Genomic DNA, 15,740 nt, shown 5'->3' with positions numbered 1-15,740 from the left:
TTTGCGAGCTCCTCTTCTAAAGAAGAAAACAAGCTGTTGGGGTACATGCTTCTTCTTATCCTGCAGCTTGTAATTTTAAGCACCATCCAATGATGAGATCCATGGCTGATCAATCGTGAGTTACAGAATCTTCCAAATCAAGTCATTTGGTGAGAAAAGGTTATTTCAGCCTGCCATAACGCTCACCTGGCAGAAACCACTGAGAAAAGAATCACTGCTCACGCAGCTCAACTGTAGTGTAAGTTCCAGCTGCAACTCCACTTTTATTGGAGCACACAGAAGGCTGGGGACTTTTTTGTAGTTCTGTTGGCGCTTTCTGCTGCTGTTCTCTCTGCCTTGGTCTTTCCATTTGTGTACATGGGAGGGAAGCCTCAGAAGGGAGCTCTACGGATGGAAGTTTACTTACATCAATAATAATTTTATTTGAAATAAGCCCACAATCTCCATACAATAGCTGGTAACAAGTGATCTTAAGACTGCTCACATCAGCTAATATCTAACTACGTCTGCAATGGGCAATCTCCAAAAGGGCGTGGTGCATCATCCTGCCTCGTTAAGGTGCTTCCACTAAATAGTACTTTTCAATCTGCCTCGACCGTAGTTCCTCCTTTTCATGCTGTGTCTGACTTAATCAATGTTACGTCTGTTGTCACTGATGCCTCCTCTGTTGTCTACCCTTAGGGGGTCTTTGCTGCTGTTCTCCCCGCCTCAGGCTTTCCATGTATACACATAAAAGGGCAGTAAGTCATGCTCTCCCAGCCTTAGGCTTTCCATGTTTGCAAGTGGAACAGCGGGGGGTTCCCAGAGCACAGCCAAACTGCCAAATATGAATTACTGCAGATAGAAATAATAATTTTCTTTGACTAAAGTGCTCCTGACTGAAATGTCATTAGAATTCTTTCTGAGTGACTATGAATATCTGGACAAAATTTAAATTACAGCAATTTACAGATTACATTTTGTATTCAGCACAATCAATGTCCGATAAACCATCTGGTATATAGCTGGCTTGTATTATGATGATTTTGCGTGGTTTTCCACTAAGGTAGCAGCAAGAATGAAGAATGTTGCACAGAGTTCAGAGTTGAGATAAGCTCAAAGTACAGCTACAGTCCTGAAGGAAACTGCCAACAGGGCATTTGGTGCCTCATCTGGATAGAGGAATGAGAACAAGGAGACTTAGTACAAGGAAGTATAGGAAAGTATTCAAATGAAGAGGTTAGCAAAGAAAAATGTGATGTTCACAGAGGTAATGAAAATAGACAGGAGTAATGGGAGGCTTATAGTGAGTTGTATATAAAGCTGGACACTAAGGAAGGAAAAAAGGACTTGTAATGATTGGCTAGGTAGAGAGAGAAATCTGGGTTGTACAGCAGATTAGGTTACTTAAGAAAGAGAGATGGAAATGGAAGAGACAGAGATGGAAAGAGATGGAAACATTTTAACACGTGAAAATAATGTGCTGAGAATATGGAAGGAAATGAGAAAGAGGGAAGGATGGACGGAGAACAGTTAGTGAATCTGGAACTGCAGAGAATTAGTAAGGAGAAAGTGAGGACAGCTATGAAAAGAATGACAAGAGGAAAGGAGGTTGATACAGTTGACATAACTGTGGAGATATGGTCATGTCTATGAGAGAGGGCAACGCGATTTTTAACTAGACTGTTTAACGCAACCTTGGAGAGTCAGAAGATACCTGAGGGATGGAGAAGAAGTGCACTGGTACCTATTATCATTAGAAGGCTGATATACAAAACTGTAGTAACTACCATAAAGATATGGGAAAAAGTTCTTGATGTGAGGATAAGAAGAGAGGTGATGATCAACAAGCAGCAGTATGTCATCATGCCAAGAAAGAGCACTACAGACAAAATGTTTGCTTTGACAGCATTGATGGATCTATGCACCAGAGAGAAGAGAAATGAAAGTCAGTAGAAGCAAGATAGAATTCGTCTGTGTTAATGAGAGGTGAGACATGCAAAGGGGTAGAGATAGTGAAGGTAGATGAGTTTAAGTACCTGGGGTCAACATCCAAGCCCATGGACAGTCGACAAGTGAATGCAGAAGAGTGCAGATAGAGTAGGTGGAGACAAAGATTAGGGGGGATTTGGGACAGAAGGATGACCGCAAGAGTGAAAAGGAAGCTTTACCATGATGTATGACTATTGATGATTTTCATTAGGAGTGATCAGAATGGACAAGATTAGAAATGAATACATCTTAGGTTGAGCGGTTTGGAGACAAAGTTGAACAACATGTACAGAGGAGGAATAATGGATTTATTGTACAAGAAGAAGCTGGCAGGTACGAGCAATAAGTCCATGGATATAGTGAAGGAGGATATTCAGAGGGTTGGTTGACAGAAGAGGTTAGTGCTGATAGGGTGAGATGGAGGGAGATGATCCGCTGTCGAGACCCCTAAAGAGAGCAGCTGACAAAAAACAACAGCATATTTTCTCAGTTCCTCGGAACAATAAGACCTTGACCACATTTTGTGACAGTCATTTTAGTAGGAGTCACCCTTTGCTCATTCTAAAGACTTTACAAGACATTCAGTGACACTGTGGATGGTGTTTATTACTCCATGGCTTTACTTTGGTGGACAATTTTAATCCACAGTGTCCTCTAGTACTCCTATTAGAATGCACCATTACATTTTTTCTCCAACTTGGATGGCTTTACTTTTCATGTGCTGACACTGATATAAACAAATGTAGTTGAAGCTCCCGTTTGCTTTAGAGCTCTGCACTAAGACTACCCAGGACCAGGAAGTCATTCTAACAGATAATCCAATAAGCCGGTGCCATCCTGTTCCTGGCAGTGTAGCCTGGTGAGTGAAAATAGTAGCTGGGAGGTGACAGGAAGAGTGTCTCCTCACCTCTCCGAGCCCTACTGGCTCCCCGACAGCCACAGCTACCGCCTCCTGCCAAGTCATTCATTAACCCCAGCGGAGAGGCTGCGGGAAGAGAGAGGAAGATGGGAAGTGGAAGATGAGGAGAGCAGTGTCTCTGTGGGACGGAATGAATAAACAGATAGAGGAGATAAAAAGAAAGGAAAAGACAGAAGTGGCTCGGGTGGACGTGTAAGCACTGCTGTTCAACCACCGTAATCCAAATGCTTCTCTTACTCATACATCTTGTTGCCACTGTCATCAATCACTGTTCCTCCGTAAACCAACTAGAATTTAAATCACATTGCCAATAGATGGGTTCCGAGTGTTTGGCCTCAAAAGCACTGACAGTAGTGCAGTGAACTGAATTCAAATGATTTGTGGAAATGTATTAAAAGTTTCTAAATGGTAGACCTGTATTTCTCTTATTGAGTCTGGGAGGAAACTGCATCTTATAATTCAAGCACACTGTATAGATAAGATAAGAGCCAGAGCAAAGTGAGAGAAAGATCCTGAGAGAGACGGCACAGAAACGGAGTGCCATTCTTAAGTAGAGGAGTCGAGAATGATGTTAAAAGTATGAGACGAGCGCAAACTTCTGGACCGACGCTGAGTTTGGAGTTTGAGTACAGAGGGGCGGAGGAGAAAGAGGGGAAAAAGGCTAGAAGGGAGAAAGAAAAGGCCATGTCTGTGAGACCAGAGCAGTGTGGTATTTTAGTTGTCAGCCAGAGGAGTGAAAAGCCACACGAACACACACTTGCGCACACACTTGCGCACACACGCACTCGCACACAAATATACAAGGCTATTTTCTCCTCCTGCATCCTCTCACCTTTATGGCGTGTCTGTTGTGCTCCCTGCAGCACTCACACACATGCACACACATGCACACACATGCACGCGCACTCAGAGGAAACACTCTCTGATCCCATGGTGAGAGTGAACGGAAGGCCACTACTCACATATGGCCACCGGCTCTGTACCGCTCTACGCCCGAGCGCGAGCCGCCTGTAGATGGCACTAAAGCACTGCAGAAAAACACGGTGCTGTCAGTCAGCACACAAACATAAAACACATGTACACGCACTCAGTGCAAAGTGTGGGTGTACATGTCTTTGTACACACACCACATAGTGTGCAAGACAATGTACATACATGATCATAAATGTGAAATCCCTGGGATGCAGATAAAAGATATAGAGTGCATGTTTATGTGTCATGTACACATTGTTCCTAGAAGTTCAACAGATATGTGTTTTGTAATGTCACTATATAAATATGAAGGCTGACTTTCTTGTTTTTTGTGTGTGTTCTGACAGTAGTATGCACTGATATTCGTGAATACATGCGCTCACACAAACCCGAGGTCATATGTATGCATGGAGAAGAACTGCTGGCATAACAAGACTCAGTTTCTGATTGTTATCACAACTCTTTTCTAAAATGACACCCCATCTGTGTCTTCGTCTGCAAAATGTCATTCTGCTGTTGGACGCCATCCTGCAGTCAATATTTTGCTCTTTCTCTCTCACCTTGTCTTGTTAGCAACACATGCAACACCCGCATTAATACAATATTTAGATTAAAAAAAAGATAAATAACAGAAAAAATGAAAAACCCAGCGGGAAAACATACAGATTTTAGAACTGAGGGTAAGAAAGTGTGAAATGCAGATAATGAGAGAGAGAAATCGACGCTGAGACATGCTGAACTATAGGGTATGTCCCTCTCAAGCCTGGAGAGTTGTATTCACAGGCGCTGAGTGTTCTCTTGCGTTGACTAGAGGAGAAGGGAAGGTTGCTGAAATAGATGACTCGCTCAGGGCTGTACACACACTCAGAACAGATGCAACCGCAGCACTTCCTTAATAGTGTTCCTCGCACAGTAATAGTGGGAATACATCTGCAGGGTGAGCGTGCGTGTTTGGGTGTGTAACTGCATATGTGGATTTCAATCTCTTTGAACTATTAACTTGTAAGCTCAAAATAAAGTTTCTGAAGTGCAGGTTAAAGGAGTGAGGAAATTTGGTCAAAATGTGCATACTGTGTGTATGACTCTGTATGTATGACACTGTATGTGTGTGAGGATGAAGGTGTGCACATTGCTATTAAAAGAATGTTTGACACGGAGAAGATATATTTTATGTAATTAAGGAAGAAGCACTCCAAAGCCTGCTGGATATTCCTTCTCTAATTCTGATGCTTTCATATCTGATGAATAGAGAATACATGTTTCGTAGTATATTGCACAATATTAGTTGATTATAATTGTTGTACTTCTTTGCCTTTTCTCTCAGAATGAAATGAGGAGATCAATATCAGTCTTAAGCATGTAAGAAAAGCAGTGCTCAATCAGCAAGTTTTTAAGGTTAGCTCAAAGTAAAGAACTGAAGAAGAGGGGTATGCAGTTCAAAGTTTAACAAAAATCTTGCTGACTCATGCTAAAAGTTACAAAATAAAACACTGTACCTTCCTCCATACCTACCTCCACTGTTCCACATTATTACCAAAGAATAAAGTAAAATGAATAATTTGTGGTTTAACGATGTGACATAGAGCTTGCCAGAGCCGTCACAATAAGGTTTGTGCTTACGCTCATGCCTGATGACATGCTAGATGGAACCGCCCCCTGAGGTACTCAGTGTGGAGAGGCAAAGTGCCAGAAAAAATCAATCTTTTAAAAAGGTGAGAAAGATCTTCTGGGGACCATTCATTTCAGCGAAAAAAATAAGTGAGTCCTCCCATTAACTGTCATATGTTATTTTGAACTAAACTAGTATTCTGACTGATATTCGCTTATTCAGTATGTCACAGACACAGCTGATGTAGAGGCTTAGTTTTATTTTGGAAAACTGCACAGAACACTTCTAGAGATGTATCCTTGATTACAGTTTCTGGCTGTGTTAAGACCACCGCATGCTTTTACAATAATCATATACAGTATCAGTGCCAAATGAGGGTCCTCACAATGACCCATTAGTGAAAGTCTCTGACTTGAAAAATGATGCATGATTTATGAGCAAGCTGGAGAGTCGATCCTATTTTTAAGTCCACACTGGACCAAACATTTCCATAAATTTCAGTAGTTTGCATATGAGTGCAGTCTGTTGTGTGCTTCAGCCAAAGGGCAATGGGTGGACGTGGTCCACTTGTGATGAAAGACTCTTGATTTGAAATGGCTTGTCTTTTCTTTTTTTCTCATTCCTTCCATTTCAGACCTTGGCCCCCGCTTTGCCCTTCCACCTGCACATTCCACACCCGCTTCTCTTAGCCACCTCATGCTGTTTTACCTCTATCAAATACCACTCTCCTATTTAACCTCTGTCTACCCTTCAATCTGTCCATCGTAATTCCTCTGCTTTTTCTTTCACTGTCTTCACTGTCTTCCTTTCTATTTTATTTTAATAATTCCTCATCTCTCTCTCTTTCCTCTCTTTCTCATCTCTCTTTCTTTCCTCTTCCTTACTCAATACTTCTATCTCTCATTCTCTTCCATGCTTTCCCCCCCTAATCCATATTCATGTAATTTCTATATGGCAGCCTCAGGCTGCTGTTAGGGACTGTTACTTTGTGTTAAAGGTCTTGAAAGCCTGCCTGATTTACAGTAATAACTTGGGATATATCCAGAAATACCATTATCGAAGCATGGGCACACACACATACACACACACACCCACACACGCACGCAGCTATTTCCTACCTCCCATATAGCTACTTTCCGTCCTCTATCTTGGTTGCAATTTTCGGTGTACTTCCTAGGCTTCCTAGGAGTCACTTTAACATTCAGGCATACAATTCAACAAATCAAAAATGTGATTTTTAATGGAATCTCAAGGGAGGCTGTGTGGTCTGTTGGTTTGTGTGCATTGCATGGCTCTGTGTGTTTTTCTGTGTGCACATCTATTCAATTCAATTCAATTTTATTTATATAGCGCCAAATCACAACAAAAGTTGCCTCAAGGCGCTTCATAGATACAGAGAAAAACCCAACAATCATATGACCCCCTATGAGCAAGCACTTTGGCGACAGTGGGAAAGAAAAACTCCCTTTTAACAGGAAGAAACCTCCGGCAGAACCAGGCTCAGGGAGGGGCGGTCATCTGCTGCGGCCGGTTGGGGTGAGAGAAGGAAGACAGGATAAAAGACATGCTGTGGAAGAGAGACAGAGGTTAATAACAGATATGATTGAATGCAGAGAGGTCTATTAACACATAGTGAGTGAGAAAGGTGACTGGAAAGGAAAAACTCAATGCATCATGGGAATCCCCCGGCAGCCTACGTCTATTGCAGCTAAGGGAGGATTCAGGGTCACCTGGTCCAGTCCTAACTATATGCTTTAACAAAAAGGAAAGTTTGAAGCCTAATCTTGAAAGTAGAGATAGTGTCTGTCTCCCGAATCCAAACTGGAAGCTGGTTCCACAGAAGAGGGGCCTGAAAACTGAAGGCTCTCCCTCCCATTCTACTTTTAAATACTCTAGGAACAACAAGTAGGCCTGCAGAGCGAGAGTGAAGTGCTCTAAAAGGGTGATATGGTACTACAAGGTCATTAAGATAAGATGGGGCCTGATTATTTAAGACCTTGTATGTGAGGAGCAGGATTTTGAATTCAATTCTGGATTTAACAGGAAGCCAATGAAGGGAAGCCAAAACAGGAGACATATGCTCTCTCTTTCTAGTCCCTGTCAGTACTCTTGCTGCAGCATTTTGGATTAGCTGAAGGCTTTTCAGTGAGTTTTTTGGACATCCTGATAATAATGAATTGCAGTCGTCCAGCCTGGAAGTAATAAATGCATGAACTAGTTTTTCAGCGTCACTCTGAGACAGGATATTTCTAATTTTAGAGATGTTGCGCAAATGGAAGAAAGCAGTCTTACATATTTGTTTAATATGTGCGTTGAAGGACATGTCCTGGTAAAAAATGACTCCAAGGTTCCTCACACTGGAGGCCAAGGTAATGCCATCCAGAATAAGAATCTGGTTAGACACCATATTTCTAAGATTTTCAGGGCCGAGTACAATAACCTCAGTTTGATCTGAATTAAGAAGCAGAAAGTTAGCGGCCATCCAGGTCTTTATGTCTTTAAGACATTCCTGCAGTTTAACTAATTGGTGTGTGTTATCTGGCTACATAGATAGATAGAGCTGGGTGTCATCTGCATAGCAGTGAAAATGTATGCTATGTCTTCTAATGATGCTGCCTAAGGGAAGCATGTATAGTGTAAACAGAATTGGTCCTAGCACTGAACCCTGTGGAACTCCATCATTAACCTCAGTGTGTGAAGAGGACTCTCCATTTACATGTACAAATTGGAGTCTATTAGATAGATATGATACAAACCACTGCAGTGCAGTACCTGTAATACCTACAGCATGTTCTAATCGCTCTAATAGGATATTATGGTCGACAGTATCGAACGCTGCACTGAGGTCTAGCAGGACAAGCACAGAGACGAGTCCACTGTCAGAGGTCATAAGAAGATCATTTGTAACCTTCACTAAAGCTGTTTCTGTGCTGCGATGAGCTCTGAAACCTGACTGAAACTCTTCAAATAAGCCATTCCTCTGCAGATGATCAGTTAGCTGTTTGACAACTACTCTTTCAAGGATTTTTGATATGAAAAGAAGGTTGGAGATTGGATTATAATTAGCTAAGACTGCTGGGTCTAGAGATGGCTTTTTGAGTAAAGGTTTAACTACAGCCAGCTTGAAGGCCTGTGGTACATAGCCGATTATTAGAGATAGGTTGATCATATTTAAGATCGAAGAATTAATTAATGGCAGGACTTCTTTGAACAGTTTTGTAGGAATGGGGTCTAAAAGACACGTTGATGGTTTGGAGGAAGTAATTATTGAAGTTAACTCAGAAAGATTAATTGGAGAAAAAGAGTCTCCCTGCTTAGCTTCTTATGTCCTTGTCTTTTCTTGTGCTTTTCCTTTCCAAACGCCTTCGATGCTTGTTTCCTGCGGGGGAACACGGCGGGTCTGTGTGCCGCGCTGGAATGGTAGTGCAGGGCGGCTGCTGTTTTCGCTTCGGATTACTCCTCACCCCCACCCAATCCTGTGGCTTGTCATGTCTTTCACAATGTTGTGCTGTGGACATTATTTGCTTTTTGTGCAGAAGAGTTTTTTTGTTTCCTGTTCTCATGCTGTCCTACCATGGAAGCACAGCATGAGTAGAGGTCTCTTTTTTTCCTCTTGTACTTTCCCATTGTAGTGTACATTTCAGTGTTTTTCTGTAACGCTACCGATCTCTGACTTGTATCCCCATGTAATGTCTGTGTTGTGTGTGTGTAAGGTCGGGGGGGGTGTCCCATTTCACTGCAGGGCAACCTGCATGTGGCCAATAAAGCTTTGATTGATTGATAGATCAATGGTACTAAGAGTAGCTTTAGATAATATTACATCTGTGGGATGATTGTTGGTAATTTTTTCTCTAATGATAAAAATTTTATTTTGTGAAGAAGTTCATGAAGTCATCTAGTTAACGTTAAAGGGATGGTTGGCTCAACAGAGCTCTGCCTTTTTGTCAGCCTGGCTACAGTGCTGAAGAGAAACCTGAGGTTGTTCTTATTTTCTTCAATCAGTGACGAATAGTAAGATGCTTTGCGGAGGGCTTTCTTATAAAGCAGCAAACTATTTCTCCAGGCTAAATGATGAACCTCTAAATTTGTGACATGCCATTTCCTCTCCAGATTACGAGTTATCTCCTTTAGGGTACGTGTTTGAGAATTATACCACAGAGTCAGGTACTTCTGATTTGAGACCTTAGTTTTCACAGGAGCTACAGTATCCAGAGTCGTACGTAGTGAGGAGGTAAAATTATTAACAAGATAATCGACCTCTGTTGGAGTAGCGTTCAGATAGCTGCTCTGCTCTATGTTGGTACAGAGCATTGAAGATGATAACAGATGGTGGATTATATTCTTAAACTTAGTTGCAGCGCCTTCAGAAAGACATCTACTTTGATAAAGTCTACTCTCCACTGCTGTGTAATCAATTATTGTAAATGTATTTGTTATCAGGAAATGATCAGACAGAAGAGGTTTTTCAGGAAACACTGTTAAATGTTCAGTTTCTATGCCATATGTTAAAACAAGATCTAGAGTGTGATTAAAGTGGTGGGTGGGTTCTTTTACATTTTGAGAGAAGCCAATAGAGTCTAATAACAGATTAAATGCCATGTTGAGGCTGTCATTTTTAGCATCTACATGGATGTTAAAATCACCCACAATAATTATTTTATGTGAGCTGAGAACTAAATCAGATAAAAAGTCTGAGAAATCAGACAGAAACTCTGTGTAAGGCCCAGGTGGACGATAGATGATAACAAGTAAGACTGGTTTCTGAGTTTTACAGCTGGGGTGGACAAGGTTAAGCATCAGGCTTTCAAATGAATTAAAAGTCTGTCTTGGTCTTTCATTAATTAATAGGCTGGTGTGAAAAATTGCTGCCACACCACATTTCACTGTTTTACTCTTTGGTTCAGATGTGGATACTATATTGTTCTTTCTTTGTGATTGTTTATGTTTAAGTTGTTTATTGCTGGTTTTTAGTTTATTTTTTGTCTTTTTGGGAGCTGACACAGTCTCTATGGAGATGAGTTTTTGGGGGGGTACCAGGAGGAGAGAAGCTGCAGAGAGGCGTGTAAGACTGTAACTCTGCTGGTCCCAACTCTGGATAGTGATATTTTGGGGGGTTTAACAAATTTGTCCATATTTCTAGAAATGAGAGCTGCTCCATCCAAAGTGGGATGGATGCCGTCTCTCCTAACAAGACCAGGTTTCCTCCAGAAGGTTTGCCAATTATCTATGAAGCCCACATTGTTTCTGGGACACCACTCAGACAGGCAGCAATTTAAGGAGAACATGCGGCTAAACATGTCACTCCTCGTCTGATTGGGGAGGGGACCAGAGAAAACTACAGAGTCCGACATTGTTTTGGCAAAGTTGCACACCGATTCAATATTGATTTTAGTGACCTCCAATTGGCGTAACCGGGTGTCATTACTGCCGACGTGAATTATGATCTTACTGAATTTACGTTTACCCTTAGCCAGCAGTTTTAAATTTCCTTCAATGTTGCCTGTTCTGGCCCCTGGAAGACAATTGACTATGGTTGCTGGTGTCTCTAGCTTCGCATGTCTGAGAACAGAATCACCAATTACCAGAGTTTGACCCCCGGCGGGTGTGTCGCCGAGTGGGGAAAACGGTTAGACACATGAACAGGTTGGTGGTGTACCTGGGGCTTCTGTTCAGGACTATGCTTCCTCCTCACCGTCACCCAGCCACCCTCTTTTCCCAGCGGCTTGAGGTCTGCCGGGGAACAGCTAGCGGGGCCTACGCTATCTTCGGCTGCACCAGCTACAGGGGCCTGGCTAGCTACGGGTGAACGAAGGGTGCGAAGCAGTGTCTCCATTTCAGTAATCCTGGCCTCCAGAGCTGCAAATATGCTACATTTGTTACAGATATCATTACTTCTAAAGGAGGCTGAGGAGTAGCTAAATATCTGACACAATGAGCAAGAAAGTGCAGGAGGGACAGGTGAAGTAGCCATGGTGCTAACGAGTCGGCTATGAGCTAAGCTAAGCTAGCGAAACAGTACAGAGACTTTGAGTGAATACTTTGGCTATAAATTAGGTAGTGAGTACACAGAAAGTGTGCTTCGGATGAAGCACGTGAAGATTATACTATGAAAAAAGAATGTATTTAAAAGTTTTTAATTAAATTGCTAAGCAGATAAGCTACTCAGAAACACCAGTGTTTAAGCAGGAACAGGAAGTGATACTCTACCACAGAGTGAGCGAACACCAAGTGACAGCACCACATCTGATTCCTTTACACTTGCATGTTTGAAGCTTTGAAGCCATGAGGTAAATGGGAACTGTAGATATTAAAGAACCATCAATTCATGCAGCAAAAGGAGAGAATTGATTGAATTTGCACAGAGGTACAATAACTACACAGTGCTGAGAAAAATCAAAGCTTGGTTGATGTACAAGGTGTCATCGCCTAAGTTGTGCAGGAAGCCAGTGGGATTTGATTCAAATGAAGACATTTGTTCTATAGAGCACAATTAGTCGTTTCTGTCAGTGTTCTTATGATTTAAGTAAGAAAAACCTGTGCCAGTGTTTGTATTACAGCCAGGCCACTTGAATGCCAGATATCTATGCACTGCATACAAATACACAAATATTAATTTTTTGAATTGTACTTGTTATGGAGTAGGTTTGTTATTTCTAGATAATCTAAAATATATTTTTTTAAAAACTCATTTAGATTTTAATGACATTTCTGAATGGAATCTGCCTATTAGGTAACTAGTATGTTAAAAAGACATGTCAGTGCTGCTGAGTTCAAACAACTCATGCTCAATACTGATTTCCAAAGCCAGCAAAGGAAACCTCACATGAAAATATCACAATGAAGAGTTACCCTTTTATTTTTATTTATCAAAAGAGAAAAATAAAAAACTGTTGTAAAAAGTTATAATCTCATATGGTGTGAGTTTCCAAGCAAACAGTGCATTTTTACTCATCGTACCACACTAGGCACTTGGACTGCAGCTCATGACAGCAGTTGACAGTAAATTACTTCCGCTCAGATGGCTTTAAACAGTAAATGTTTTATGCTATTCTCCACCACACTCAACCCCCCTGAGCAGCTAACACACTATGTGAATTTTTAATGACTGCTGCTTAATTAAAATTTTGTTGAATATACATAAATACAGTGCACTGACCTTTCTGTGAATCTCTGCAATTCACCTTGAGATCTGACTTTAATGGTGAAATTAATTGGAGAGGTCAAAACAGGACAAGCAACCAGAGATTCACCCAGACACTCAACTCTGCATAAAAGTGTGCATCTGTACACATTTGGGCATCATACAAACACACATGTAGAAACACACACAGACACACACAGGTAATCACCATGATGAAAAACAAAGGTTACAACAAAACAGCAGCAAAGCAAACAAAAACAGGCCAAATGAGATGAGGAAGTAGTTGTCATCTGCCCCTAAATAGTTGAGACTCAATTAAAAGTTTCTTCATTCTGCTAATGACAAATTACATCAGTGATGGGGGGAATGATTGAAAGACAGAGGGAAGCCACAGAGTCCCTGATTGCTTTCTGAATGAAGGGAGCTATCAGGGCCAGTTTAGGGAGATGGCTCCCTTCCTGCACACAAGTGACAGACATTGTAAGTCAGCGCACATTTTCGCTCACACAAACACGTTCTCTCACCCACACATGCATGGACTTGTCACCATAATACAAAGCCTGTCCTGCTAACAGGAAGGGGGGAATCAGGGAGGGCAAGCACAAGGGATTTAAAAATCAAGGGATAGAGAGAGACAAACAGAAAGACAGCAATCCCCTAAGCTGTAATGAGCCTCCATCCTTCTTTCCCCTTCCTTGTGTCTCTTGCTTCCTTCTGTCTCATGAAAAGGAGAAAGGTAGACAATGGTAGCTATCATGAAAACACAATAGAAAATCATTACTATGGCGTCATAAAACTTGTGTTGCTTGAGTTGATGTTCGAGTGGCAATGCAGAAAGAAAACATTTTAATCCATGAACACTCAATGGAAAATTACACTCCGCTACATCCAGACTATCAAAAGAGAGAGGAAATTAGCTGTTAGCACAAATAATAGAACAAAGAAAGAAAAACTTCACATTCATTTAACATTTCTTGGCTACTTTAACTTTAATGAAAGTGGTAAATACCAAGGCTGCATGGTGTCTATCATACAATGCGTTAAATTTCTTTTTTCTATAATAAAGCATTTATATGTAGTCCCAAACACTCTGAAATCAAATTCAAATTCAAATTTTATTTGTCACGTACACAGTCATACACAGTACGATATGTAGTGAAATGCTTGGACAACTGCTCGTGACCTAAAGAAAACAAAAAAGGAAAAGGCTATGAATAAGATAGGAAAAAAATATGAAAAATTAAAAAGGGTAAATTTAACTAGGAAGGAATAAAATATAAATTAAGGTTAAAAATGAAATAACTGTACAACACAAATTAGAATGAAGGGTAAATTTAACTGGGAAAGAATAAGATAAAATATATAAATTAAAGTTGAAAATAAAATAACTGTACAACAAAATACACAATATAGAACTATATAAGAATGTATGAAGAAATATAAATATAAATAAATATATACACAATAACAGCAGCTGTACAAGTATTAACCGGAAATGAAGAATGTAGTGACCAGTGTTGTGCAATCCACATTATGTCTTGTGCAGTGCAAATATGCTTAAAGTGATTTAAGTGATGAAGTGAAAACAATGTACAGAATGTCCAGTGTGTGTGTAAGAACTATATATGTGGGTCAGTACTGTGTGGTGGTGTGATTGAGAGACCATATCGCCTGCGGGAAGAAGCTCCTCCTCAGTCTCTCTGTGTTGGTCTTCAGGGAGCGGAATCGCTTTCCGGACCTCAACAGAGAGAACAGTCTGTTGTTGGGATGGCTGAGGTCCTTCACGATCTTCCTGGCCTTGGTCCAGCACCGCCTGCTGTAGATTGAGTGCAGGTCAGGGAGCTCGGAGCGGATGGTGCGCTCAGCTGACCGCACAACCCTCTGTAGAGCTCGTCTGTCCTGCATGGTGCTGTTCCCGAACCAGGTTAAGATGTTTCCCGCCAGGATGCTCTCTATGGTGCACGAGTAAAAGTTCCTGAGCACCTTGGAGGGCAGTTGGAAGTCTCTCAAGCGTCTGAGGTGGTAGAGACGCTGACGGGCCTTTTTCACCACGGTGTTGATGTGACAGGACCATGACAGGTCCTGCGTGATGTGAACTCCGAGGTATTTGAAGCTGTCCACTCTCTCCACTGGGCACTCGTTGATGACGGGGGTCTGGTAGTTCCTCTCCTGCTTAGTGCTGAAGTCCACTATCAGCTCCTTTGTCTTACTGACGTTTAGAAGGAGGTTGTTCCTCTGGCACCAGTTCTCCAGATTCCTAATCTACTTCAGGTAGGCCGTCTCGTTGTTATCAGAGATCAGGCCCACCACGACGGTGTCGTCAGCAAACTTGATGATGGTGGTGGAGCTGGTAGTGGCCACACAGTCATATGTGTACAAAGAGTACAGCAGGGGGCTGTACTCTTTGTACACATATGAATCAATATCAATATCAATCAATATCAATCAATATCAATATCAATATCAATCACATATCAATCAAGCCTAAACCCTAAATTAAAGTTTAATGTGAAGCCAGGCTCAGACTTCAATAAAGTCAAACATAACACATAATGTAACAAACAGGACATATATAGCAAATAGCTGTTAAGATAGTTGGTTTTACCTTTTTAAACTTATTTCATCTTAAAATAAATCATTCTGAACAACCACTTTTAAAGATGTTTATATCAGTTTTGAGAACTTTTTTTTTTCAAACTGACATTTTCTTGTAAGAAAATGGTGAGGCCATTTTGATAAACTAATCTAGCTAGTGATCAAAATAATCAGCTGATCAGCAGATATAGTTTGTGTGAAAACTTTGTGGAGGGCATTGCTCATATTAGTATATTTACATGACATGCTAACACATCTTTATTAGCTTGACATGGGCTTGCTCAAGTAGTACATTTTCCATTGCCTCTTGATTCAGTGTATTTTAGGATTTTCTTGCATATACTGTACGATGCCAGCTTCAAATCCCCCAATATAACTACAACCATTTTATTGCACTCCCTCTGACAAGTCTACTCGCTTTTAAACATTATGGCCTCACATTATTGTCAGCAATGATATTATACATCACTGAATCAATGACTGCAAGCTGCCCATCTATCAGACTGTATCAAAGACGTGGTATTTCTATAAAT

The sequence above is a fragment of the Copadichromis virginalis genome, linkage group LG6 (assembly GCF_057382275.1).
Source record: "Copadichromis virginalis isolate Kocher_CV1m ecotype Utaka linkage group LG6, C_Virginalis_male_GT1.1, whole genome shotgun sequence".
NCBI classification, from domain to species: domain Eukaryota; kingdom Metazoa; phylum Chordata; class Actinopteri; order Cichliformes; family Cichlidae; genus Copadichromis; species Copadichromis virginalis.
The sequence above is the reverse complement of the archived record's forward strand: the minus strand, read 5'-3'. Positions refer to the sequence as shown.